This window comes from Phocoena sinus, chromosome 16 (assembly GCF_008692025.1).
Source record: "Phocoena sinus isolate mPhoSin1 chromosome 16, mPhoSin1.pri, whole genome shotgun sequence".
Taxonomy (NCBI): domain Eukaryota; kingdom Metazoa; phylum Chordata; class Mammalia; order Artiodactyla; family Phocoenidae; genus Phocoena; species Phocoena sinus.
Window position 1 is genome coordinate 46,415,195 of NC_045778.1, and position 26,942 is coordinate 46,442,136.

The 26,942-nt window shown below is 41.0% G+C and overlaps 1 protein-coding gene across 8 annotated transcripts in view; it reads right to left on the reverse strand.

Annotated features, from left to right (window-relative positions):
- Positions 1 to 26,942, reverse strand: part of SGMS1 (sphingomyelin synthase 1) — a 297,752-nt gene that overhangs the window by 92,635 nt on the left and 178,175 nt on the right. For 4 of the 8 annotated variants that reach the window (XM_032608552.1, XM_032608554.1, XM_032608553.1 and 1 more), the window contains one exon: positions 12,871 to 12,951. The exons of 2 other annotated variants lie outside the window; for them this stretch is intronic. The gene's annotated coding sequence lies outside the window, so the exon portion shown is untranslated. Of the gene's footprint in view, positions 1 to 316; positions 691 to 12,870; positions 12,952 to 22,218; positions 22,238 to 26,942 lie in introns of those variants that run through there. 2 more of the 8 variants (XM_032608555.1, XM_032608559.1) reach the window with 2 other exon arrangements.

Consider the following 26,942-nt stretch of genomic DNA (forward strand, 5'->3'; position numbering starts at 1 on the left):
AAGCACCCGCAACATTCAGAGCATTTGTTGATGCAGCCTATCCCGATCCACTGTTTTATCAACTACCCTGTGAGCGTTCTCAGGTGTCAATAGCTATTGCCTGTTTGATCATCAAGGCGGATTTAGTAAAAACTAAGAGTCCCTTTACTTCGCTGTATAAGGAATGGCAACGACTGCGGTACCGAGTGTCTTCTGCAAGGCAAGGGAGGCTGTTTCTCCCGGCTTTTAACCAGGTCCCACCATCTGTGACTGCTACAACGCGTCCCCCAGAGAGCACACTAATGAAACCTAGTATCCCAGAAGGAGCAGTACTTACGGTCTCTCCTCCCAGGAGGCCAAGTCTCGGGAAACTTCCTAGGGCGCCAAGTTTGCGCGCGGCGCCAGCGCGCTCAGGGTGCGCGCTGCCCGCCCGGACTCCGGCGGAGAGGCGAAGGCGGCCGGCAGCTCGCCGACCCGCGACCCCGGCTCTTCGGGTGCGCCCGCGCCTCGGCGGGCCCTGGCCGCCTTCTCCCGCGGCCTGAGGGGTCGGAGTGCAAGGACCGCGGCGCTGAGCAGCCGACGCCCCGGCGGGCGGGCGGCGGGAGGATCCTCTCCCTCGAGCAGCTGTGAGCGGGCACGCCGGGTCCAAACCCAGAGGCTCCAGCAGGGAGGCCGCGGGTGTGGCCGGGCAGCAGAGGTTTTTTTGGAATGCGGGGTGTGGCCCTCTAACACAGCAAAAAAGAAATGAGTCAGCCCGTGTGATCCTAACCAATGAGCTTGTTCACTGTCGGTTAAGGCGGAACTTTCCTTTCTTGATTTATATCAGGCTTAGGAGCCTTTTAGACTTTTTTTTTTTAACTTAAGCCTTTAACAACGTCAAGAAAATGGTAGATGGCCTTACAACTCTTACAAAACAAGGATTAATTTTGTTATGATAGATACTTGATCAGTGGATGTATGTTAATTTCTGTTACTTAGTAAAAGTTCTTAAGCTAGGCAGCGATCCTGGAGGTAATGAGCGTGGAATCTGGCGACAAAGCAGATTGGGATCTAACCTCCAAGATGGATCTAACCTCTGACACTGTATGATCTTGCGCGGGTTAATTATCTGCAGTGAAATGGACAAAATGCTCACCCAACAGTCTGCTGGACAGATTATATGTAATAATACATGCAAAGCATTTGGACAGTGCATGACATAGAGTGGGCACTCAAACAATGCTGTCTTGTCCCTCTGATTACTGAATCAAAATCTCCAAACCCGTGGACAAACTGGCCCATAATTTTTGTTTAAATTCTTTTCAATGTTAAAATATCCAAAGAATTTTCGAGCTGAAATAGTTCTTTGGTATTTGCATGGTCTGAGTCCCTTATTTAAGTGATAGAAAACTGAAGAAGCTTTTGGTTTAGGATTCTTGGATTTGGTGTTCCTGTTATACAAGAGAAATTTTATTAGTAGCAGGGGAAAAAAAGGCTTAAAACCGGAATGATTCCATTTATCCCACAATTAAACCAACTTTTAAAAAGCAAGAGTGATTTTGGAAATATTCATTCTATCTCGGTCACTGTACTACCCTAAACATCATTTTGGAATAGAAGTAATGAAAAGAAACTTAAAGTAGCTTGGAATTGGCAAATTACAGGAGACCACAGAACTGCTAGGTCCTGAGCACCAGTTAAGAGTTGGTTACTAGTGAGGGAAGAGAGTTTTTGCAGAGGAATATTTTTTTTTTTAAGTTACCAATTAAACTATCTTGGCTTTGGAGACAATTTCCTGAGTTTAACTTCCTCATATTTGTTTAAAACCAGTCATTCCATAGGCCAAGATTTCTTTAAAATACTCTTTAAACCAAAGATAAAATCTTAAGTGAGATCAAGGGCCTTTTCTAAAATGCTATTCTTTTCTTCGAACCATCATGGAAGAATAGAAAGAACTCTGCACCTGGAGTCAAGAGCTCCTGTCCTAATCTCTGCCAATAAGTGATCAGGTATATTGCCCTACGTAAACTGCTTCATCTCTCTCTGCAGATTTCTAAGCGTTCTTCCAGTTTTAAGACCAAGTTATGGTCCAAAAGAGCAGGCACAAGATAAGCCTATAACCTAACATTTAACTTTTAGCAACAGGCATAAACTGGGCCTATATCCTAGATGATGAAACCGATAAATCACTCTTGACTCTCATATTCCTCATAAAGGTAATCTTATTGTCCTAGACACTGTAAATTAAATTCTGGAGTCATCTGAGCTCCCTCCCTCTCTCTTGACAATTCACTATCCCCAGGCATGATGACACCTTCCTAATGTCTTTCACACCTTTTCCATCCTGGTTCAGTCATCCATGCCCTCATGCCAGGGTCACTGAGTCCCACCCTCTGTGTTCCCAACACATCATCATCACCATCATGTGATAAATGTCAGAGTCCAGCGTGCCATCACGTCATAAACCGGGGGTCCTCTTTCTATCAGTTAAACTAGTATAGTTTTATAGTAGAGATCGAGAGGAAAACATTTGCTTTACAGGCAACTTTCTTCAAACATTCATGTAAATACATACCTATTTTAAGGCACATTGATTTTCTGTTTATGAAACTATTACCATCAATTATACTGGCCAAACTGATAATATGTTGGCTGTTACATCAAGAACTGTAGCTCTTTTATATGAGAAGACTATATATATATATATATATATATATATATATATACACACATACTATGTGCGTATGAGCAACTCAATAAACTTCGTGACCCTGCAGTTTTAAATACGCAATTGTACGCATGTGTGCAGCCATACATAGATATGCTGAGATAGGTGAAAGTGAAAAAGGGAAAGGTAGCCCATACAGGAAAGAGAGAGATAACCTAGTTTGTTTCTATTGTCTAGGATGCAGTCAAGGTGAAAATGTATAAACTGGGTGCTCCGTTCAAGAAGAAGGAAGGCTTCATAAATAAGTGCACCTGAGATCATAACTCAAAGCACCCAAGAGATGTTTACAATGATCCTTATGCTTCGGAAATAAGGACATAATTACCAATGTTATTAGAACCTCCTCACAATAGAAAAAGGCTCACTATTTCTAGGATATCTTAGTCGCCTAAAGTTAAAATGCGAAGTACAAAGCCTGTCAATCTATGGTTAAAAAAAAGGAACGATTAGCTCCGGCCCCAGTGTCATAATGTTTGTCATTCAAAAGCTGGCTTTCACCTCTCCAACCCCATCTTCCACTTAAAAAACCCTCGGCCAAATAACCCCACCGGTCTACTTGTTGTTCCCCTAATGCAATGGGCACATTATCACCTCCACACCTGGGCCCATGCCATGGCCTCTGTCGGATGGCCTTTCTCACTCTTCTTACTAGTTATTACCTTCCAGACCCACTCAAACCCCTTCCTTTTCCTGGAACCCTCCTCACTGGCCCAAGCCCCAGGGAACTCTCCTCTCCTCCAAATGCCTACAGACCTTATTCTTTATACCTCCATCTCAAACTGACTTAGAGAGCCTTAGTACCTTCCTTCTTTTTGAAATCCCTGACTTTTCTCTCTTGGCAGATGACAGAAGTCCATCGGAGGCAGAGATGGTGTTTCAGAGGCCTTGTATCCCCCAGGACCTAGCAGATTCTGAATGGTTGCTGATATAATGACGTTTAAGTTATATAACAGCCACAAAGGAGAAAGGAAAACTTTCCTTTTCACTGCTGACACACCAAGAATACACAAATATTATAGCTGTTCAAACCAGTTGGCAAGCAGAACCCAAGTGGCAGATGCGTGTCTTTGCTCTTTACGACGTGTTCCAACAATAAAGAATGCCACTACTGAGAAAGCAAACCTGATACTTCCTAAAGGGAAGTACAGTTTACAGAAGAGTGTCAGCACATACAACCTCGGTTCCCCAAATACTAATCCACTCACGAGAACAGAGAGACTAAGTCATTCTATCATCCGTTTCAAGTAAGGAACACATACATACATATCTGACCATCTTACCAAAGTACCAATTCCCCCTTAAATAGAAACATCTACCTGTTTACCTACAAGTGCTCCTAAGCATAAAAGGTAGCAAATGGCAGTTCTCCGAGGCAACTTGTAACTACTAGAACCATGGTAAGTTTCCATTTGTTTATATGGTTTAAAATCAAAAGCTATATGACATTTGCATTAGAGCAAGCCTCTGTCCAAGAGTCATTATCATACATACACACACGGAGTCACTCGTATCCTTTGATGAGTGCTAACACATTTCTGCTTTTATGAGATGGGAATAAACGCTACCGTTTTTCTCAAAAAGCTATGTGATAAATCAGCCAACCTACTATCCAATTACATTTATTACAATTGCCCATGACAAAGACACAGACTTCTTAAATATTCCAAGTACAAACAACCAAATGAATTATTCAGTATTCTTTAATTTGCAGGTAACAGAAAGGGCACTTGAAGGAGCAGAGGCAAAAGCAAGACAGACTCACTGAGTCTAGCAACACAAAAGCCACGGGGGTGGCTAGGCTTTAGGACCAACTCAAAATGAACTCCACCAGGACAAGAGAACATCTTTGCTTCTACAGGTTGGCTTTGTTCTCCCTTCCTAAAATCTGCCTTCTTCCACTTGACTCCCAGCTCTGCCACTAAGAAGGACTATTCCATAGTTATAATTTTTAAAATTCTTAAGAAAACCTCATGCTGGTCCAGCTTGGGGCCATGTAGCCACTCCAGTGGCCAAGGTCCCATGACTGACTGGTCTACACTAGAACTACCTCGTTGAACTGGCGGGGAGAGCAGTAAGTCCTCCAGAAGATAGGTGAGTTTACTTCCCAGAAGTGGAAAGGGGGGCTCATTTGTCTGCCCCCAAAATATCACCACCTATCAAGAAATTCCACTTCAAGTCTAACGCAAAAGCTTATCTAAGCAGTCCTCAACCTGGTAATAAATTACATTCTGAAAGTTGTTTAATGAACTCTAAAGTTCATGAACACTTCTGTGGCACTTGAAATGCATTTCACTAGAGACCAAATGTAGAGAGACTGGCTTCTCTGCCAGACTTAAAAGGCCTATTGAACTCATGATTTATCTGAAGTATAATGTTAATAATATTTCTAACACTATACTCAAGCCCCATTCATAACATTGTTCCTATAGGAAAATGTATTTGAAATTCCACCTACAGCAAGAAAGACATGCTCAATTTAATTCATTTACTGAGTATCCAGTAATGATAGTGGCTTCCATTGTGCACATATCACTTTACATTTAATCTGTACACAATACAGCAAGGCAGGTGTTAACAACTGCACTGAACACACGATGAAACTGGGAGTTCGAGAAGGTTTTGAAGCCTAAGGTCAATCATGAAGACAAGTCAGAGCCTGCTTCAGAGCTACGAATGTTTGACCCCAAAGCTGGGACTATTCTGTCTGAGATCTGTAGCAGCCAGACAAGAGCGAACTTTCAGTTCAGGTGACTAAGAGCTGAGCTAACGTTTCAGACTCTGTGTGAAAGCATCTAGATTTCCCTGCAGAGAAGAGAAGGAACTAGTGGGCATCATACACAGTCAATAGCCAGACATTACCTTTGTATATCTTCCCAAGAGAAGGTATTTCTCTGTGGCAAAACAAAAGAAAATATTCATCTGGGTAAACCTTAAATTATACAGATGCTTGTACTGACATGAAGATCATCTGCAAATTAAGGGTCTATAAATAGTATCTTCATAAAAAATTGACTTTGCCCTGTTGAAAACAGAGAGCATTATCTTAGAGGGCACTTAGGTGCTTTAGAAGAAAGTTAAAATTGCAAAGATAACTAGCTAAGGTGACTCAGTTCTGCCAAAATAAATGCAATGGATGCATTTCACAGCTTTAACTGTATTTCACATTTTAAAAAATGTTTTTGGTTATGCAGTATTTACTACATACAAGAGAATATATTAGGTTGGCCAAAAAGTTCGTTCGAGTTTTTCTGTTACGAAAACCCGAACAAACTTTTTGGCCAACACAATATTTAACTTATTTGTCAGGAAAAATAATATTAACATGAACAATCATGAACACACCACCCAACCTAAAGGCAGACCATTAGCGATAAACCATGGCAGCTCCCTGAGTGTTCTGTCCTATCTGATGGAGGCTGAAAATTGCTTCTTTCTGTGCATGTTGGACAAAAAGTTTGAAAGCCCTTGGTCCAAGATGGGGCTCTAATAATAAATTAACCCAGTGTCTTCTGAAATTAAACTGGAGAAGTGATCATGAGTAATGAGACACAGAACAGCTGAATTCAATCATAAAGGAAGGGCACAGGTGAACTGTACATTGTCTTAATCTAGAAACTGCTCATCAGACAGACTTGTAGGAGCTTTTGGTTTTACTCCATGGTCCAAAGCCAGGAGTAGTCACTAGACAGATTACTAGGCACATGACCTGAAATATGACAGGTCAACTGGAAATTGTTCCAAATTGAGGTAAGGTATTACTAAGCCAAGACAAACTGGTTCTCCCATGCAGAGCCTTAAACACATCACACACCATAAGAAGAAAAAGAAAAGGAGCACATGGACTAATAACAACGAACTTCATGCATCACGGAGAAAAGGACAAATAACTTGAGGGGGGGAAATCAAAGAAAATAGTCAATAATTTTGTTGTAACAGGGAGTTAAACAGCTTATATTATGGGGAAGCATTAAGATAAAGAAATTAAGGAGTTTACAATATACGTCTAAAGAAAGGACATATACACTAAGCTAGTGAGAGAGTCAGTATAAATTGTGTGACTAAAAACTACATATTGAGAATAAGGAAGTCTAACACGCAATGCAAATTAAATGGTACAGTAAATACATGCTAAGGAGGAGATGGAAAAGGGAAGATAAGCTTAACTAAGAAAGCAATGACATTTAAAGACCATCTTAAGGATGGCATACAACAAAGTGGGGACACCTACATGAACACAGTTTGCCAATTATCAAAGCGACACTCTCCCTCAGCACCCGACACTGTCTGCCTTGTTTTATAGCTGCTGGGATACACAGCATCCAATTGCATCGTACTCTAAGATTCCTGAAGGCTGGGTCCAGGGCTTGGATTTTTAAAGCCTCCAGACGTCCAGACCTTGACATGGGACATGTTCTACAAATGTTAGAAGAAAAAAAAAATTAAGAGTCAAGTTGGTCAACCCTAAATAACTTATTTAAATGCCTTATTTGAAGTGATAACCTCTGATGAAGGTTGACCTCTTCAATGCAGGAGGAAGAGTGTAGTACTACAGATGATGGGGAACACTGTTTCTCAACTTAAAAAGGAAGTTCTCTGTACAAGGTGTGTGTGTGTGTGTGTGTGTGTGTGTGTGTGTGTCCTGAAAGGGAGAGAGAGTGGTACCTAATGGGTGAAAAAGAAGCAGATCAGTCCAGGTTGAAATATGCTGCAGTAACAACACCAGCATTTTGGAGGCCAACAACAGAGAAAGGTTTATTTCTGGTCCTGTTTGGTTCTTTGCAGGTGAGTCAAGGCTGGGGTCCATGTTGTCTTCACTCTGTGACCAAGGCAGAAGGAGCACCCCTAACTGGGACAGGCTGATCTCATGGCAAAGAGAAAAGAAAGATGGCAGAATCAGGCAATGTCTATTCCATTTCTGCCTGGAAATGGCACATCATTGTTATTTACATTTCTTATTATTTGCAAGTCCTATGGCAAGCCAGCCACAGGGCTCAGCCCTCAGTGGGGTGGGAAAGAATATCCTCTCACAGGATGGAGGGTGGGTAGGGAGGAATAGCGAATGTTTTGACAATAATATAATCTACCACAAAGGAAATGGAAAATGGCTAGCGAAGTGCTTTCTTCCCTTCAGTAGTGATAGAAGAAGATGTCCTATTATAAAAAAGCAGTCTTTCCATTTCTGTGGTACTTTATGGTGTTTCCATAATATTTCAGATATTGTCTCACTGTATCCTTACAACCAACCCAGTGTGATCCCAGGACTTGCCCAAAGCCCCAGCAGCTCCTGAAATGGAACCCCAAGTCTGGTGACCTCTCACCAAAGGAGCCTTTGAGGCCTCTGTTTCACCCACAAAATGGACATAATCCCTGACACGTCCTAAGAAGGTTGTTGAGAGATTAAGTAAAACAACATATTTAAAACACATAAGCACATAAAAGTACTCAACAAATATAAGGTAGTATTATTATTAAATTATAATACCTATGTCTTAACCCATGTCTTTCCCAAATTAAATTTAATCACAAATAGTTTGTTTAAATTCCTTAAGAAGAAAATGCATTTATTAATGATGTTTCCTTCCCCTGTCAAAACCATAAGCTCCCCTAGTTGAGTTTTATCTGTACATACACACTTTCCCCATGACTTCTCTTACTTGTTTACTCCCTGACTGATCAGTTTCTTAAGATTCTCAAGAAGTTTCAGAAGGCAGTACTATTAATAATTTTTATTTCTTCCCAAACAAGAGAAATTAAGGAAAACTGAAGACACCCAGTCTTCATTTCAAGTATGATATAGATTCCACGTGTGCTCCCAACTGAGAATGAATAAAGGACTTAGCATCAAAGGCTCCAGCCCTAATTACCACTACTTGCCTTCGCTCTTTGCATTCTACCAAACTACAGTTCCAGCCTTTCCCCAGAATGGAATCTTCCTTTCCCACCTCTGCCTCTTGGCTCAAACTGTTTGTCCTACCTAGAGTATTCCCTAGGCACTGCCCCAACTCTGTTAAAGATCCTGCCCAAATATTGAATAATTAGGTAAGTGCACCACTGTGCATACACAAAGATGTTCATCACAGTGTGCTTTACAAGAATGAATAGTTGAAAACAACCTAAATGCCCACTAATAGGGAAATGGTTAAGTCCATTACAGACCACATATACATGGAATGCTATACAACAATAACAAAAATGATGTAGATTATACCTATTGAGGTGGCATGGTCTCAGTATATTATCAGTTGAATCAGGTTTCAAAACAATATTAATTATGATCCATTTTAGGGAGGAAAAATATGTATCTAATCTAGACACAGGAAGAGTATGGCAGAATACAAAAAAAATGCTAATAATGGTATCTCAGGGTAGCGATAATGATTTTTCGAATCTTAGTAATTTTCACACTTTAAAGCTCTTTCCAATTAGCATTTTAACTTTCATAATCTAAAAAAGGGTATTTTAATTAAAAGGCATTAATCATTAATACCCAATTCAAATGTCATCTGCTCCTGAAACCCTCCTTGCCCCCCCCCACCCCCCGGTCTAGCCCACCCTTATCACACAGGTAACTCCTCTCTCCTGTCTGTTTCCTGACAGTCTAATATATCTATTATAACATTTACCACATTTGTTTTGAAACGGCAGTTTTCTTTGTTCAGGCTTGATTATCAACTCCTGAAGTGGAACACGCCTGTTTTACATTTACTGGAATCTACCCTAATAACCCATGACCCAAGTACCCAGAAACTCCTGAGTGTGTTGATTTGAACATAAAGAAAGGTTATAAAATTTACACATTTGAAGACTGTACACCTAGTAGTGCTCTAATCAAAAATTCATCTATAGTGGGGATGTTCAGAAATTGCATAGGGTCCATTCTGGAGAGAGAAATGATCAGGATATTTTATCTGTGGCAAAATTTCTCTATTAATCATTACTCCCAGGTTTGCTTTCAAAGTTACCAAAGACACCCTTATTCAACTTGTTTAAGACGTGGGTTAATATTTCTTAATCCAGAGGCAAGTCTCTCAGATTTTTATCCATGAGCTTCCTCTTCAAACGGACAAGAACTACTTTTGCAATAATCCAAGTCCAATCCTAACTCAGTAGGAAATATAAATACCTATTGTTTTAGGAAGAAATAAGGGAAATAAATGTTTTAAGATTATGTAAGTCTGATTCGGGGAATTGACACAAATGAATGTTTTGAAATATCCAAGGCATTTTTTTGAAGGTTCAATAAAGAATGTGTTTTGAGAACTAGGTGGGTGAGATTTAAAATAAAAACAACCACCACGATCTTAGCTGTTACTTAGCAATTTCAGGCTTCAATTGTTCCCTTCTAAAGGGCAACTGAGAAAACTGAAGAAACTGCTTCCAGAAGAAACACTGAGATATCTGATCCAGTTTCCTTTCTTCCTTCCATTTTATTCCCTAAGATTTTAATCCAGCCAGTATGAACTTTAAACTGCCCAGGTTTTTTGTTTGGTTTTGTTTCGCTCTCTCTGGAGACAATTCCTTTTCCTTAATTTCTGAATCAAAAACAAAGCTACATGCCATGGTTAGTTAGGGGCACCCTGGCTGCTTGTCCCCAAAGTGTCACTACCTGAGGAAATGCAGAGTCACGGGAGTACAGAGAAGGGAAAGAAGGAAGTTCAAAAGGGAGTGAACAGTCTGACTTATCTCCAAGCACTGGCACTCGAAAGCCAGAAGAAGTGAGGGGTGCCAGGGGCCAGTTACAAAGCTGAGTTAACAACGTGAGAATGCCAGTCACACTCTTAAGAAAATAGGTCTAAATTCTAAACTGATCCTGACCCTTATCTTCATTCCAGAAGCTATGGGGGCATGATAACTTGGTTTACTTAGCATGGATTCAAAACCAGGCCAGGTTTGCTTTTTTTTTTTAACATCTTTATTGGAGTATAATTGCTTTATAATGGTGTGTTAGTTTCTGCTTTATAACAAAGTGAATCAGTTATACATACACACATGTTCCCACATCTCTTCCCTCTTGCGTCTCCCTCCCTCCCACCCTCCCTATCCCACTCCTCTAGGTGGTCACAAAGCACCGAGCTGATCTCCCTGTGCTATGCGGCTGCTTCCCACTAGCTATCTATTTTACGTTTGGCAGTGTATATATGTCCATGCCACTCTCTCACTTTGTCACAGTTTCCCCTTCCCCCTCCCCTTCCCCACGTCCTCAAGTCCATTCTCTAGTAGGTCTGTGTCTTTATTCCCGTCTTACCCCTAGGTTCTTCATGACACTTTTTTTTTTCTTAGATTCCATATATATGTGTTAGCATACAGCATTTGTCTTTCTCTTTCTGACCTACTTCACTCTGTATGACAGACTCTACGTCCATCCACCTCACTATAAATAACTCAAATTTCGTTTCTTTTTATGACTGAGTAATACTCCATTGTATACATGTGCCACATCTTCTTTATCCATTCATCCGATGATGGACACTTAGGTTGTTCCATGTCCTGGCTATTGTAAATAAAGCTGCAATGAACATTTTGGTACATGACTCTTTTTGAATTATGGTTTTCTCAGGGTATATGCCCAGTGGTGGGATTGCTGGGTCATATGGTAGTTCTATTTGTAGTTTTCTAAGGAACCTCCATACTGTTCTCCATAGTGGCTGTACCAATTCACATTCCCACCAGCAGTGCAAGAGTGTTCCCTTTTCTCTACACCCTCTCCAGCATTTATTGTTTCTAGCTTTTTTGATGATGGCCATTCTGGCCGGTGTGAGATGATATCTCATTGTAGTTTTGATTTGCATTTCTCTAATGATTAGTGATGTTGAGCAAACCAAACTCTTACCACCAGGGCTGAGAAAGATAATTGAAGATTTGTGGCTTGGAAATGTCTTCACAATAGGAAACTTACAAGCAGTGGTGAGCTGGGGCCAGCTCGTACCAGTCCCTTAGAACAAATTGCATATTCTCAGGATTTTTGGCAAGGCAGTTGTTAAACACACCATCATTACAAGTTAAATTACACAAACATACAATTAAATTATACTAAGAACAAAGATCATAAATACTCAAAACACGTCACTTCCTGTTTTACTATCATCAATGCTCTTGATGTTCTTTGCAACTATTGTACCTGGTTGGTAGGAGATCATATAACAGTGTGCTCCTGCACATCCCTTCCCAACTCTGCTGGCGGTGACTTTTGCTGGTAGTGTGAAATCAGCTATGGTGGGAGTGTTCACACCATGGAAATCAGCAAACACTACAACCCCCTCCCCCCATCAGGGCTGGCTCTCAACATTTACCTGCATATCACTACCTGCAATGTTAACCCACCACTGCCTGACAGGAGCTCAGGAAGTTCAGCTGGCCAGTCTTCTAAGTCAAGAAAAAGGCTTGCAAACTATAAATCATGATACAAATATAAGGATAGAAAGTAACTACTTTTATTGTGGCTCTGGAATGTACCAGTCATAGCACAAAGTACTCTCCCCATGGTATTTCGTTTCATGAGAGGTATTATCAAATCCAATATACAGATGAGTCAACTGAGGTTGAGAGGCTGAGTAACTACTAAAAGCACAACAGCAAGAGCCAGGTCTATGAATGTATGACTCAAAAATGTATGATCTTTCCAGTAACTACCCCACTTACTAACGTTATCATGACCATAACGAAACCAAAACCAACCACGTATAACTGTCAGATAATTAACAAACACTAATGGCCTTTTATATGTAAAAGAAAATGGTGTAACGAAGAGGAATAGACAAAGAGCTGACTTTTATTCATATTCACCAAGTTTATTCATATTTACCTCCAAAATGTACCCACAAAAAGTGGGTAAGAAATGGGGCCCACAGAACCAGTGGAATGAAGAATGATCTGCATTCGAGAAGGGCTACTCCAAGGTTAATGTAAAAGGAATCCTCTTTCAATTCTTTACATACTTATGCTCTATCCACAAAACTGACATACCCAACTTAAGATGACACATTCTACCAAGAAAGAATAATGCAAAACCAAAATTTCTCAAATGTTGGCACCAACTTTCTGTAGTGCTTGGATATTTACTTTTCAAAATTTTCTCTTTTAAACTTTTGAGGTATTTAATTGTGCTGTTATATTACCATGGTTTCTTACAGAAAATTCACCCTGTAGTCAACGGAATTCTAAAGGGCTAACAAAATTTTACTCACTGATTATTTTTTAAAATTCTTGTCATCTCGGCTTCCTATAAGTTACCGGCTTCTCCCATTGTTTCTGTACATTTCCATCACCTGCCATGAGAAGAAAGAATCTGATTATATGTCTCATAAAGACCATTTCCTGGTTTCTACTACATTAGTCTTTTCCTTTCTTTATACTCAAAACACACAGAAAAATATAGTTGTCTCTCCATTTCTCTCCAAAATCAAAAAGGCAGGAGAGAACACCACAAAAGATCACCTCAAGAGAAAGAACTTTAAAGAGCAGTATTTCTACTGTTGGGGTTTGGGGTGGACACTCTTAAAATACCCTCCCTTATGTTTTCAGGAAGAAATGTTTAGTCTTTCTTGGGAGGAAGCAATATTAGAGTAAGCCACTTTCTCTCTCTACCTCTCCCCCCAGCCCCTCCTCCCTTCTCAAAAGCAAGTGATTTATCACCTGGGAAGGCTAGAGTAAGCACCGGCTTAGTGCCGAGGCAGCACACAGAGCTGGGCAGCAAGGCCCTCCCTCTTGTTCTCTCCAATACCTGGGGCCAAGCTAACTTCCACACAGTAAGCAGGACAAGGGCTGCCTGCTTCCAGGAGGGCCAGCCAGCTCTCTCTGCCAGCTTCTCTCCAGCTGTTACCAGACTAGGATGACTAGATCAGGGTTACTAAGGTCCAATTCATGCTTTACAGAAAGAGGTAACTGACAATTCTCAGTTCTCCAATCCTGTTTTTATCAGTAATTAAGCTACTATCTATGTTGCTTCCCACTTGAATTGCTCTATTTCTCAAATTGTTTAAAGATTATACGATTAGAAACTAAGATGGCGGAGTAGAAGGACATGCGCTCACTCCCTCTTGCCAGAACACCAGAATCACAACTAGCTGCTGGACAATCATCGACAGGAAGACACTGGAACTCACCAGACAAAGAGAAGCCACAATGAGACGGCAGGAGGGGCGCAATCACAGTAAAATCAAATCCCGTAACCGCTGGGTGGGTGACTCACAGACTGGAGAACACTTATACCACAGAAGTCCACCCACTGGACTGAAGGTTCTCTGAGCCCCACATCAGGCTTCCCAACCTGGGGGTCTGGAAACGGGAGGAGGAATTCCTAGAGAATCAGACTTTGAAGACTACTGGGAACTGATTGCAGGACTTCGACAGGACTGGGGGAAACAGAGACTCCACTCTTGGAGGGCACACACAAAGTAGTGTGCGCATCGGGACCCAGGGGAAGGAGCAGTGACCCCAAGGGAGACCTGAACCAGACCTACCTGCTAGTGTTGGAGGGTCTCCTGCAGAGGCGGGGGGTGGCTGTGGCTCACCGTGGGGACAAGGACACTGGCAGCACAAGTTCTGGGAAGTATTCATGGGCGAGAGCCCTCCCAGAGTCCACCGTTAGCCCCACCAAAGAGCCAAGGTAGGCTCCAGTGTTGGGCTGCCTGAGGCCAAACAACCAACAGGGAGGGAACCCAGCCCCAGCTTCAGCAGTCAAGCGGATTAAGTTTTACTGAGCTCTACCCACCAGAGCAACAGTCAGCTCTACCTACCACCAGTCCCTCCCATCAGGAAACCTGCACAAGCTTCTTAGATAGCCTCATCCACCACAGGGCAGACTGGAGAAGCAAGAAGAACTACAGTCCTGCAGCCTGTGGAACAAAAACCACATTCACAGAAAGACAAACAAGATGAAAAGGCAGAGGGCTATGTACCAGATGAAGGAACAAGATACAACCACAGAAAAACAACTAAATGAAGTGGAGATAGGAAACCTTCCAAAGAAAGAATTCAGAATAATGATAGTGAAGATGATCCAGGACCTCGGCAAAAGAATGGAGACAAAGATTGAGAAGATGTAAGAAATGTTTAACAAAGACCTAGAGAATTAAAGAACAAACAAACAGAGATGAACAATACAATAACTGAAATGAAAATTACACTAGAAGGAATCAATAGCAGAATAACTGAGGCAGAAGAACGGATAAGTGACCTGGAAGACAGAATGGTGGAGTTCACTGCTGCGGAACAGAATAAAGAAAAAAGAATGAAAAGAAATGAAGACAGCCTAAGAGACCTCTGGAACAACATTAAACACAACAAAATTCGCATTATAGGGGTCCCAGAAGGAGAAGAGAGAGAAAGGACCCGAGAAAATATTTGAAGAGATTATAGTCAAAAACTTCCCTAACATGGGAAAGGAAATAGCCACCCAGGTCCAGGAAGCGCAGAGGGTCCCATACAGGATAAACCCAAGGAGAAACACACCAAGACACAAAGTAATCAAACTGGCAAAAATTAAAGACAAAGTAAAATTATTGAAAGCAGCAAGGAAAAAATAACATACAAGGGAATTCCCATAAGGTTAACAGTTGATTTCTCAGCAGAAACTCTGCAAGCCAGAAGGGAGTGGCATGATAAAGTGATGAAAGGGAAGAACCTACAACCACGATTACTCTACCCGCCAAGGATCTCATTCAGATTCGTTGGAGAAATCAAAAGCTTTACAGACAAGCAAAAGCTAAGAGAATTCAGCACCACCAAACCAGCTCTACAACAAATGCTAAAGGAACTTCTTTAAGTGGGAAACACAAGAGAAGAAAACGACCTACAAAAACCAACCCAAAACACTTAAGAAAATGGTCACAGGAACATACATATCGATAACTACCCTAAATGTGAATGCATTAAATGCTCCAACCATATGATCATCTCAACAGATGCACAGAAAGCTTTTGACAAAATTCAGCACCCATTTATGATAAAAACTCTCCAGAAAGTGGGCATAGAGCAAACCTACCTCAACATAATAAAGACCATATACAACAAACCAACAGCAAACATCATTCTCAATGGTGAAAAACTGAAAGCATTTCCTCTAAAATCAGGAACAAGACAAGGATGTCCACTCTTGCCACTATTACTCAACATAGTTTTGGAAGTCCTAGCCACGGCAATAAGAGAAGAAAAAGAAATAAAAGGAATACAAATTTCAAAAGAAGAAGTATAACTGTCACTGTTTGCAGATGACATGATACTATATGTAGAGAATCCTTAAGATGCCACCAGAAAACTACTAGAGCTAATCAATAAATTTGTAAAGTTGCAGGGTACAAAATTAATGCACAGAAATCTCTTGCATTCCTATACACTAATGATGAAAAATATGAAAGAGAATCTAAGGAAACACTCCCATTTACCATTGCAACAAAAAGAATAAAATACCTAGGAATAAACCTACCTAGGGAGACAAAAGACCTGTATGCAGAAAACTATAAGACACTGATGAAAGAAATTAAAGATGATACCAACAGATGGAGAGATATACCATGTTCTTGGATTGGAAGACAATATTGTGAAAATGACTCTACTACCCAAAGCAATCTACAGATTCAATGCAATCCCTATTAAACTGCCAATGGCAATTTTTACAGAACCAGAACAGAAAATCTTAAAATCTGTATGGAGATACAAAAGACCCCGAATAGCCAAAGCAGTCTTGAGGGGAAAAAAAAGAACCTGGAGGAGTCAGACTCCCTGACTTCAGACTATACTGCAAAGCTACAGTAATCAAGACAATATTGTACTGGCACAAAAACAGAAACATAGATCAATGGAACAAGATAGAAAGCCCAGTGATAAACCCACACACCTAGGGTCAACTAATCTATGACAAAGGAAGTAAGGATATACAGTGGAGAAAAGACAGTCTCTTCAATAAGTGGTGCTGGGAAAACTGGACAGTTACATGTAAAAGAATGAAATTAGAACACTCACTAACACCGTACACAAAAATAAACTCAAAATGGATTCGAGACATAAATATAAGACTGGACACTATAAAACTCTCAGAGGAAAACATAGGAAGAACGCTCTTTGACATAAATCACAGCAAGATCTTTTTTGATCCACCTCCTAGAGTAATGGAAATAAAAACAAAAATAAACAAATGGGACCTAACGAAACTTCAAAGCTTTGGCACAGCAAAGGAAACTACAAACAAGACGAAAAGACAACCCTCAGAATGGGAGAAAATATTTGTAAACGAATCCACGGACAAAGAATTAATCTCCAAAATATATAAACAGCTCATGCAGCTCAATATTAAAAAAACAAACAACCCAATCCAAAAATGGGCAGAAGACCTAAATAGACATTTCTCCAAAGAAGACATACAGATGGCCAAGAAGCACATGAAAAGCTGCTCAACATCACTAATTATTAGAAAAATGCAAATCAAAACTACAATGAGGTATCACCTCACACCAGTTAGAATGGGCATCATCAGAAAACGTACAAACAACAAATGCTGGAGAGGGTGTGGACAAAAGGGAACCCTCTTGTACTGTTGGTGGGAATGTAAATTGATACAGCCACTATGGACGTTCCTTAGAAAACTAAAAATAGAATTACCATATGATCCAGCAATCCCACTATTGGGCATACACTCAGAGAAAACCATAATTCAGAGAGACACATGCACCCCAATGTTCATTGCAGCACTGTTTACAATAGGCAGGTCATAGAAGCAACCTAAATGCCCATCGACAGATGAATGGATAAAGAAGATGTGGTACACATATGCAATGGAATATTACTCAGCCATAAAAAGGAATGAAATTTGGTCATTTTTAGAGACGTGGATGGATCTAGAGACTGTCATACAGAGTGAAGTAAGTCAGAAAGAGAAAAACAAATATTGTATATTAACGCATTTATGTGGAGCCTAGAAAAAGGTACAGATGAACCGGTTTGCAGGGCAGAAATAGAGACACAGATGTAGAGAACAAACGTATGTACACCAAGGGGGGAAAGTGGTGGGGGGGTGGGGGGTGGTGTGATGAATTGGGTGATTGGGATTGACATGTATACACTGATGTGTATAAATGGATGACTAATAAGAACCTGCTGTATAAAAAAATTAATAAAATTGAAAATTAAAATAAATAAATAAAATAAAAATAAAGATTATAGGCTAGAAAAGGTAAATGATAAAGCATCCCAAGCCACCAACATCTATCAAAGGACAATGCCCAGATAAAACCTTGGCTCAAAATCCTACCACTTCCTAGCAACGTGACCTTGGGAAAATCCATTCACATTTACCCAGCCTCAATTTCTTTATTTCTTTTTTTTTTTTTTTTTTTTTTGCGGTACACGGGCCTCTCACTGTTGTGGCCTCTCCCGTTGCGGAGCACAGGCTCAGGACGCGCAGGCTCAGTGGCCATGGCTCACGGGCCCAGCCACTCCGCGGCATGTGGGATCTTCCCGGACCGGGGCACGAACCCGCGTCCCCTGCATCGGCAGGCGGACTCTCAACCACTGCGCCACCAGGGAAGCCCAATTTCTTTATTTCTGAAAGAGAATCAAATGGCCCCTACCATACTGTGTGGTTGTGAGGATTAAAAAAAATGAAAGACGTGATCTGCCAAAGTCAAATTCTGATCTAACAAGGGTATCACCCCAGCACCAGGGACACCCAGAGTTCAATGATCAGACTTGCTACTTCGTCCATATACACAATTCAAATAGCGCAGGTTCATGTAATTCATGGAATAATGGATTATGCTCAGCAAAGTGCCCCCCTTTTCCAAAAGGAAGTCATTCAGAATGATGTTTTACTTCTGTTTTTCAATTTCCTAACATTTTAGGGTCCCCAACCAAGCGGTAGGAAGTTCCAATTTCTTTCTCTTCACAGAACAGCCCAAATGAAAACATCTTACTTCTAGCAAGTAGAATGCAGCAATTGCTCATTTTATGTGAAGAACATATGGCTCCAAGTAGACAACACTTATAAAATAGGAACCTGTTAACTTTCCTCACCTGAAGCCCCAGTGTTAAAGGCATTCAGAGAGAAGAGATTAATATTAATTGTAAAATGGCTCCATACACTGAGGTACCGTGAGAGACGGTGTCACCTCAGTTATAGAACAGGCAGAAACCCCAAGTTACCCAGACCATTAGGGTGTGTGCGTGTCTGTAAGAGGGGCATAAAGAAGGGAGAGAATGGAAAAACACCCCATCAATACAGAGAGCTTCCTGGTAACAAAGAAAGAACTTGTCAACACCAATAAAAATAGCAGGGAAGGAATGAAGAGTCAAAGATTTGTATTGTAGATTGTACCCAACACGGAGGAACATTCTCATCGGCTGGCTGTAGCTTTATACTCCAGGTTACTTGGTATGGAAGGCTTTGAAAAGCATGGAAAATGCAGAGCGTTTGATATAAGTTTAAAATACATAGGCTTGAACTCTACCTCTGCTATTTAATAGCAGTGTGGTCTCTGCCAAGTAAGTTAATCCTCTAAGCCTCAGTTTCCAGGTCTGTAAAATAAGGACAATAATACATACCTCGGAGAGCAGTTATGCAGACTAGAGATAATGCATGTACAGTGCCCACCACAGACTATGTCCCAAAAATATAATTATAATCATTGTGTCTGCTAGTGCAAGTATGATAGTCCATCAAATTCAGACTCTTTCTCTAGGTGAACATTTCAGAAAGAGGTTCAAATCACACTTTTGACAACAACATGAAACTCTTCTAAGCTGATCTGAATGAAGTGTTAAATAAAAATCTCCATCTTAGTTGGTAGCCTTTACTAACATGCAAACCAAAAGTTATAGCTATGCATTTGTTAGCATTATTCATATCAGTCCTGAGTTTCTTTTTTTTTTTTTTTTTTGGCCTCTCACTGTTGTGGCCTCTCCCGTTGCGGAGCACAGGCTCCGGATGCGCAGGCTCAGTGGCCATGGCTCACGGGCCCAGCCGCTCCGTGGCATGTGGGATCCTCCCGGACGGGGCACGAACCCGTGTCCCCTGCATCGGCAGGTGGACGCTCAACCACTGCGCCACCAGGGAAGCCCCTGAGTTTCTATTTTTGATGATAAATTCTTGAAGAAGGGAATGAAAATTTTCCACTAGTGCTAATTCTTCTGGTGTGCATTGTAATGCCAAGTACTCAGCATACATCTGTGGAAAATAAAAGCCACACTGCGAATGCCAGTAGCCTATCACCAAGGCTAGCTTCACTTCACAGCCTCATCAACAACAGTATGGATTTGTCAGCTATGTTTTCAAGAAAAACAAAGACCACAAGGTGAGGCACTACCAACTTTTTTTTTTTTTTTTGCGGTACGCGGGCCTCTCACTGTTGTGGCCTCTCTCACTGAGAAGCACAGACTCTGGATGCACAGGCTCAGCGGCCATGGCTCACGGGCCCAGCCACTCCACGGCATGTGGGATCTTCCCAGACCGGGGCACGAACCCGTGTCCCCGGTATCGGCAGGTGGACTCTCAACCACTGCGCCAACAGGGAAGCCTGGCACTACCAACTTTTAAACAGAACTTTCTATCTACAAAAAGTTCTCCTTGACCCCTTCATCGCTTTGGGACTCATTCCAGTGATGCTGACTGCTCAGAGTAAACTGAGTACTCTTCTTGTACGTTCAAAACCTGTGTACAATGCCCACAAAAAAATGTCTCATTACAGTTTAGTTGCTCCTGATTTTTTAACAAACACACGTTCTTTGCTATGATGGAAAATATTTTAATAGGTTCAAGGAATCAATTTCATCCTCAAAGATGGTCACTTGCCACCACCAGGGTTATTTGAAAGAATTAGAAGTGATTTCAACAACTGACTAATGAACTACCCATGTGGCAGAAGACACTGTGCTCAGTCCTGGGGCTGGGGAAGGACTTACAAGGTGGTTGAGATGAAGTTCATTTATGAGAATGCAGTGCAATGGCTGTATCACCAGAATACAAGCAATTAACTTAGCTGGTGCACTGAAGGAGAATAATGTGGATGTATAAATCCTGGCTGGGACCGTTAAAAACTCAATATTTCTTAATCATACCTCACGTACAATGTTAATATTCTACAACAGTCACGCAGGAACCTGGCTAAAAAGAATACGCTCCTTTTTGAACGTATACTTTATCTTCTAGGGCGAGGCCAAGCTCCCACAAGGCGGAAGGAGACTGGCAGGCATCAAAACCAAGATCATTTGAGAGATGCTAGAGGATGTCACTTGCACTAAGGCTGCAGAAGTGGATAGAAGCTCTTGTAAGACATGATTGTATTGGATTCTTAGCCTCTTTTCTCCTAAGGAGTTAGTTCATGAAGAGGGGTTTAGACTTTCTCTATGGGAGATAGTGGCCCATGGTAATTAAAAGCATGTGCTTTGCAGTCACACAAAACTGCATTCCCCAATCTACCTTAAAGACCTTGAGGATGTTCTTTAATTCCTCTGGGCTTCAGTTTCTTCATCAATAGAATGAGACCAACAGTAGTACTACAGTTTAATGTTGTTCTATGGGTTAAAGACATAATGCCTGCAAACAGTTTAATAAAGCTCATGGCACACAGTAAGTGCTCATTAAATGTTGTTGCTATTGGAAGAAGTAAACTATCCTCATCCTTAGGAGGCAAAGCAAGTTCCAAGGCAACATTAACAACAGAAAAAAGAGGTATCCTCATGAGTTCAGAAATGTTCTGGCCCACTTCACCAGAAAAAAATCTTGGTCTAAAGTTTCATTTAGTAATAAAGCACAAATTGCTCCTATATCAGTGCACATATCTTGGGAGCAAAGTAAGAGTGGCAGCAGCAATCAGAGGCTTATTGGCCAGTGAGAAAATCAGAACTATTCATATCACCCACACAGAAACAAAACTAAATCACTTGCTTGAGATTCCTCAGCTAATAAATGGCAGAGCTGGGATTCAAACTCAGGCAGCCTGGCTTCAGTTCTTGTTCTTTTTTAAAAAAAATTTTTATTGGGGTATAGTTGATTCACAATGTTGTTTTAGTTTCAGGTGTTCAGCAAAGTGACATGTTATACATACATATATAACCACTCTTCTTTAGATTCTTTTCCCACATAGGCGTCCTTGTTCTTAACTGACACCACGCTGCCTCCTCAGCAATGAAGAAGAGCAATAACTGGAGACTCACCACGTCACAGACCAGGAGCAGGACAGAGAAAGGCAAGAAACCCCCTAAAGATGACTGAAGAGAAGAGGGAAATAAGGGAAATGACACAAAAGAGCAGCTAATGGGGCCGAAGAGTAAAAGGACCCAAACCACTAATGATTCTACATTAAAATCTAAAACACAGTCCTAGCAAGAATTCTAAAAGGATGGCACTGGGAAAGTGAACTAGTGTTGGGATTCAGCACTTGCTTAAGTACAACAGTGAACAGAAGACATAAAAGCTGAGAAGATGCCACTTAGGTCGTTTATATAAGCCTCATGATGACTTAGAAACACCTGCTAGGGAACACGTCACACACACAAAATACCAGCTGTCAGGGGAGAGCCCCCAAAGCACGAGAGTTTCTTACCAAGACTGAGATTCCTGCTATGTTTTCCTTGCGTTTCCACAGTGGAAAAGCGGAAGAAAGGCCACCAGGGTGTTGAATTCTCTGTCGGTCAGAAGAAAGGAGACAGAAGGATGAGAACTGTGCCCTTAGCTAAGTAGGAGAATGCCCAGAGAGGAGAGAAGAGATAAAGAGAAGCCATATTCCTGGCCAGCCTCAAGTGTGGCAGGCTCCAAAACGGCCCCTGAGACCCCTGTCTCTTATTATCCATGCCTGTGTAATCCCCTTCCTTTGAGTGGGGGTGAGAACTGTGATTTGCCTGTAACCAACAGAATAAGACCAAAATGACGGGACACGTGGTTACATCACATAAGACTGTATCGTCCATTCTGCTACGAGATTCTCTCCCTTGCTGGCTTTGAAGAAGCCAGCTGCCAAGTGATGAGCTGCCTACAGAGAGAGCCAGGGGAGGGCAGCCTCCAACTGACAGTTAATAAGCAACTGAAGAGCCCACAAGAAACTGAATTTCTGCCAACATGAGCTCAGAAGAAAACCCTTCCCCGGTCAAGCCTCAGATGAGACAGCAGCCCTGCTGACACCCTGACTGCAGCCTTATAAAGTACCTAGCCAAATCACAACCAGTCTCCTGACCCACAGAAACTGTGAGATATAAGTTGGTAGTGGCGTTGTCAGGCAGCTACAGATAACCAATACAGAAGGGAAGTGAGGCACAAGTTCCTGATGCAACCACATGTCCTTCTGAGAGAGGAGGGGAAGGAAGGAGAAGGCTAGGGGCCAGGGTCTGGGAGGGTGATCCTGCCCTCACATTGGCATGCATCCTCCTGTTCAACTATCGACTCAGACACTCAGTTTCCGCTCTTACCACACACATCCTGTCACCCTATTCTTACCATTTGGAAGACAAAGTGGATCATAATGACCAAGGAAAATACAATCTTGTAAATGGCAGTCAGGTTCCCTGGCTGGCCTGCAAAGGCTATTTAACATGCCAAACACTGACACAATTAAATGCCACTTGTAGCAAAACGGCTGGACCTACAGATTATCATACTAAGTCAAGTAAGAAAAAGACAAATATCATATGATATCACTTATAGGTGGAATCTAAAAAATGGTACAAATGAACTTATTTATAAAACAGAAACAGACTCACAGACATAGAAAACAAACTTATGGTTACCAAAGGGGAAAGGGGTGAGGGGAGGGATAAATAAGATTTTGTGATCAGCAGATACACACTACTATATATAAAATAGATAAACAACAAGGTCCTACTGTATAGCACAGGGTCATATTCAATATCTTGTAACAAACTGTAATGGAAAAGAATCTGAAAAAATATGTATGTATGTGTGTATAATATATATATATATATATATATATATATATATAAACTGAGTCACTTTGCTGTATACCAGAAACTAACACAACATTGTAAATCAACTATACTTCAATTAAATAAATAAATAAATAACAAGAAGAAGAAAAGAAACAGCAAGAGGACTTTGACCATCTTACGAGATATACCATGACCCTACCTATCATAAAATAATTTTCACAAAAGTGTGTTTTAAATGTGATATAATGAACTTAAATACTTTATAAAACCCATAATTGGAGAGACACATTAGAGATTTTCCATACTGGTGGTTTTGAGACCAGAATAAAAATTCAAACATCTAAAGTTCCATCCAGTTGCTAATATAGGGTCTTTAAAAATCAAACACATATATTTTGAAATCTTCTGAGCAAGTACCAACAGTTTCTACAAATTAATTCAAGTAACAATTCTCAAGCAGAGCATATAGCTACAACTCACTGAGCCAGAGACCTTCTACTTGACTAGAATGTCTTGCTAAAAGCAGAAACTGGTGGGGGTATCCTACACTCACATCATTTGAAAGCTGGAGAATCCTCATTAGTCTTCTTGTCCTGGCCTCATAGTTGACAGATGATAACACATAGACCAAAAGACTTGAAATGACCTGTTCAGGGTCACCCAGCAGCACGGCCTGGGCCTCCTATTTCCCAGGTTTCTTTATGCTCAAGTCTACCCAACTTTAGCCTCAACTCCAGACATAATGAAATCAGTGGTATCAAATATTCTGTAAGGAAAACAATTGGGATTAACTTCCCCTGACTCTACAAAGCTTCAACTTGTAAAAACTAAGCCCTGTGGCAAGAGGAAAGAATAACACTGATTAAACATTCATATTAAGTGTTCAATCCATTTTCAAAAGCAATGCACAGGATTTTCTAAGTAAACTGAGATGCCCCTAAAATAGGCTGCCTTTTCTTGTGAATGATCTGCTTTTTTTTTAAATGAATGTTAAGTAGGGAAGAAAGTCAAAAGAGGCATAGAGTAAACATTTGTGCAAGCGTGCTTATTCCACTGCTTTAGAAATCCCCACTCCTAAATCCACTGACTTATTGCACAGATATATTCATTACACAGATATTTGTTACACAAATGCTTTGGCGTAGTAGGTGCTGTATATAAGGAGCCTGTTTGGACATAAATAATGTTTACTAATATTTTCAGCAGAAGTAACCACATGTAAACAAGTAACCACTGCAGAGAGAGAGATTTCCAGCCTCTTTTTTTGGTAGGCTATTAAGAATGCAGACTGGAGCTCCCTTTTCTCCTAGAAATTTCCGTATTTAAAATAAAAATCAACTTGTTTTTCTCTGTAATAATACTGCCTTTAAGGCAGCAGTGGGAGTTATCAAAACAAAGGGGTTTAACGTCCCCAGGTCGTATCCTTCCAGAACTCTCATTAGGGAAGTCTCTCAGTAGCCCAAAAGACAGTGGTCTTGCACTCAGCATTTTCCTTCATAATCTTTTCCTCTCAGCACCAAGAACAAATATATGTTTAAAACAAACCAAAAAGAAATAGGGCTTATTTTCTCCCACGCAGCCAGCAGTTTTCTCTCCTCAACATGAACTTACACCTCTACAGGTATTACCTTCATTAGGACACGATTTAACCCTCCCATTTTAAATGCATCTGAACGCTTTGACATAGTATTAAAAACACTGGTATTACTCAAGGTAAAAACAGACCAACTGTTTGCCACACGCGAGGCTCTTTTCTAAATGTTTCCCAGGTACTAATTCATTTAATCTTGACAAGAGCACTATGAGGCATGTTACTATTATTATCCTAGTTTTACAGAAGATGAAACTGAGGTAGAGTTACTGAGAACGCAGGCACAGTTATTCATGCAACACATTCAATAAAGCGTTAGAGGGAAAGCTCCACTCCCCCTGCCTCATGCTTCCATGCGGAGGACTTTCCACTAGCCCAACAGTCCAGTCTCCTTCCCAATCTCCTCCCTGGGAGAGAAGTGGATTATGTGAAAGGTGAGTCTGGGGGAAGGGCCTGGACAACGTGGCCCAGACTCTCCAGAGTATCTCCCTTCTCAGAGCTGGCCTGCCCACAGGCGGGGGAAGTCCAAGCTGCTCCCTCCCACACTATGAGGGGAAATTGGTCTCACTCGCATGAAATATCAGAAAACCCACTTAGCCACAGTCCTGGAATCAGGGTTATTCCTAATAAACCCCTGCATGTCTACCTCTCATTGGTCTATCCATTGGTCCCAAAATTGGGTGAGAAAGAAGGATGTTTGTCAACTGTCCATCCTCTCAAGCCCTGGCACTAAGTTTTAATGCAGAAATGGGTGGAAAGATCTTTGTGAAAAAGGCAAATATTTCTTTTACAAAAACAAGAAAAAGAAAAAAAAAGAAAAAACCCTCCTCAAAGGGATACAAGAACATAACACAGTTCAACAAGGTATCTGCAGAGCAGGTCATTAGTGACCCTGCTCTTTGAAGTCACCGTCAGATGGCGTCTAAAAGACAAGGCTATTCCTCTACTTTATTATCTGTGTTGGACCTCAAACCACCATCTCCTTTCCAGATCAATAAAACCACGCAGGTAACCTTCTTTACTGTCGTACCCTAATTTAAGGCAGTGGAAAATTCCTTAGCTTTGGTAGCCACATTGGTAGATATATTATCTTCAGCCTGGCCAGGTCTGTATTTTTATCAATTGGATCAATTTCTACCATAGAAAGTACAGTGACAAAAATACTACTCAGACCTCTGTCATCCAGGAATAACAATGTCTCTAATTTCTAGAGTTATCATTTGATCTTTCCTTTAATCTCGAAATACAATGCGTCTGATTTTAAACATACATTTAAAAGGGCTTTCATTCAGTAATATTGATTTTTTTTGGCTATAGAGAGATTTTAATGCAGATAATTTGAGCTTCCTGCTTTCTTATTCAAACTGTACTTAATAAGACTAGTTTCCGAAGCAAAAATTTTGAAATAAAAAAACAGACCACATTTCTTCCACAGTAAATTTAAAAGCAAAATTAACTTTTTCACAAATGCACATGAGTAAAGGAAGTCAGTCATCCAGCACTGTCAACTTCACAGAAAAGGACAAATGAAGACACAGGCACTTCCATGCCTTAATCCTTGAGCACTCCTGTTGCAGGCAAGGCAGCTGTGGCATTATCCCCATGTTCAGAAAAAGAACCTGAGGTTCAGAGAATTACAGTGACATGCCTAAGTGAACCTACTTTCTAAGTGGCAGGGTTCAACGTGAAACACACTGGTTTTTTTTCTATTGGAGCCAAAGTTTGTGCTTTTTCTCTTCTAGGCCACCATGAAGCAAGAAGTCATTGGAAAGGCCTCTGAGAATGAGTAGTGATCAA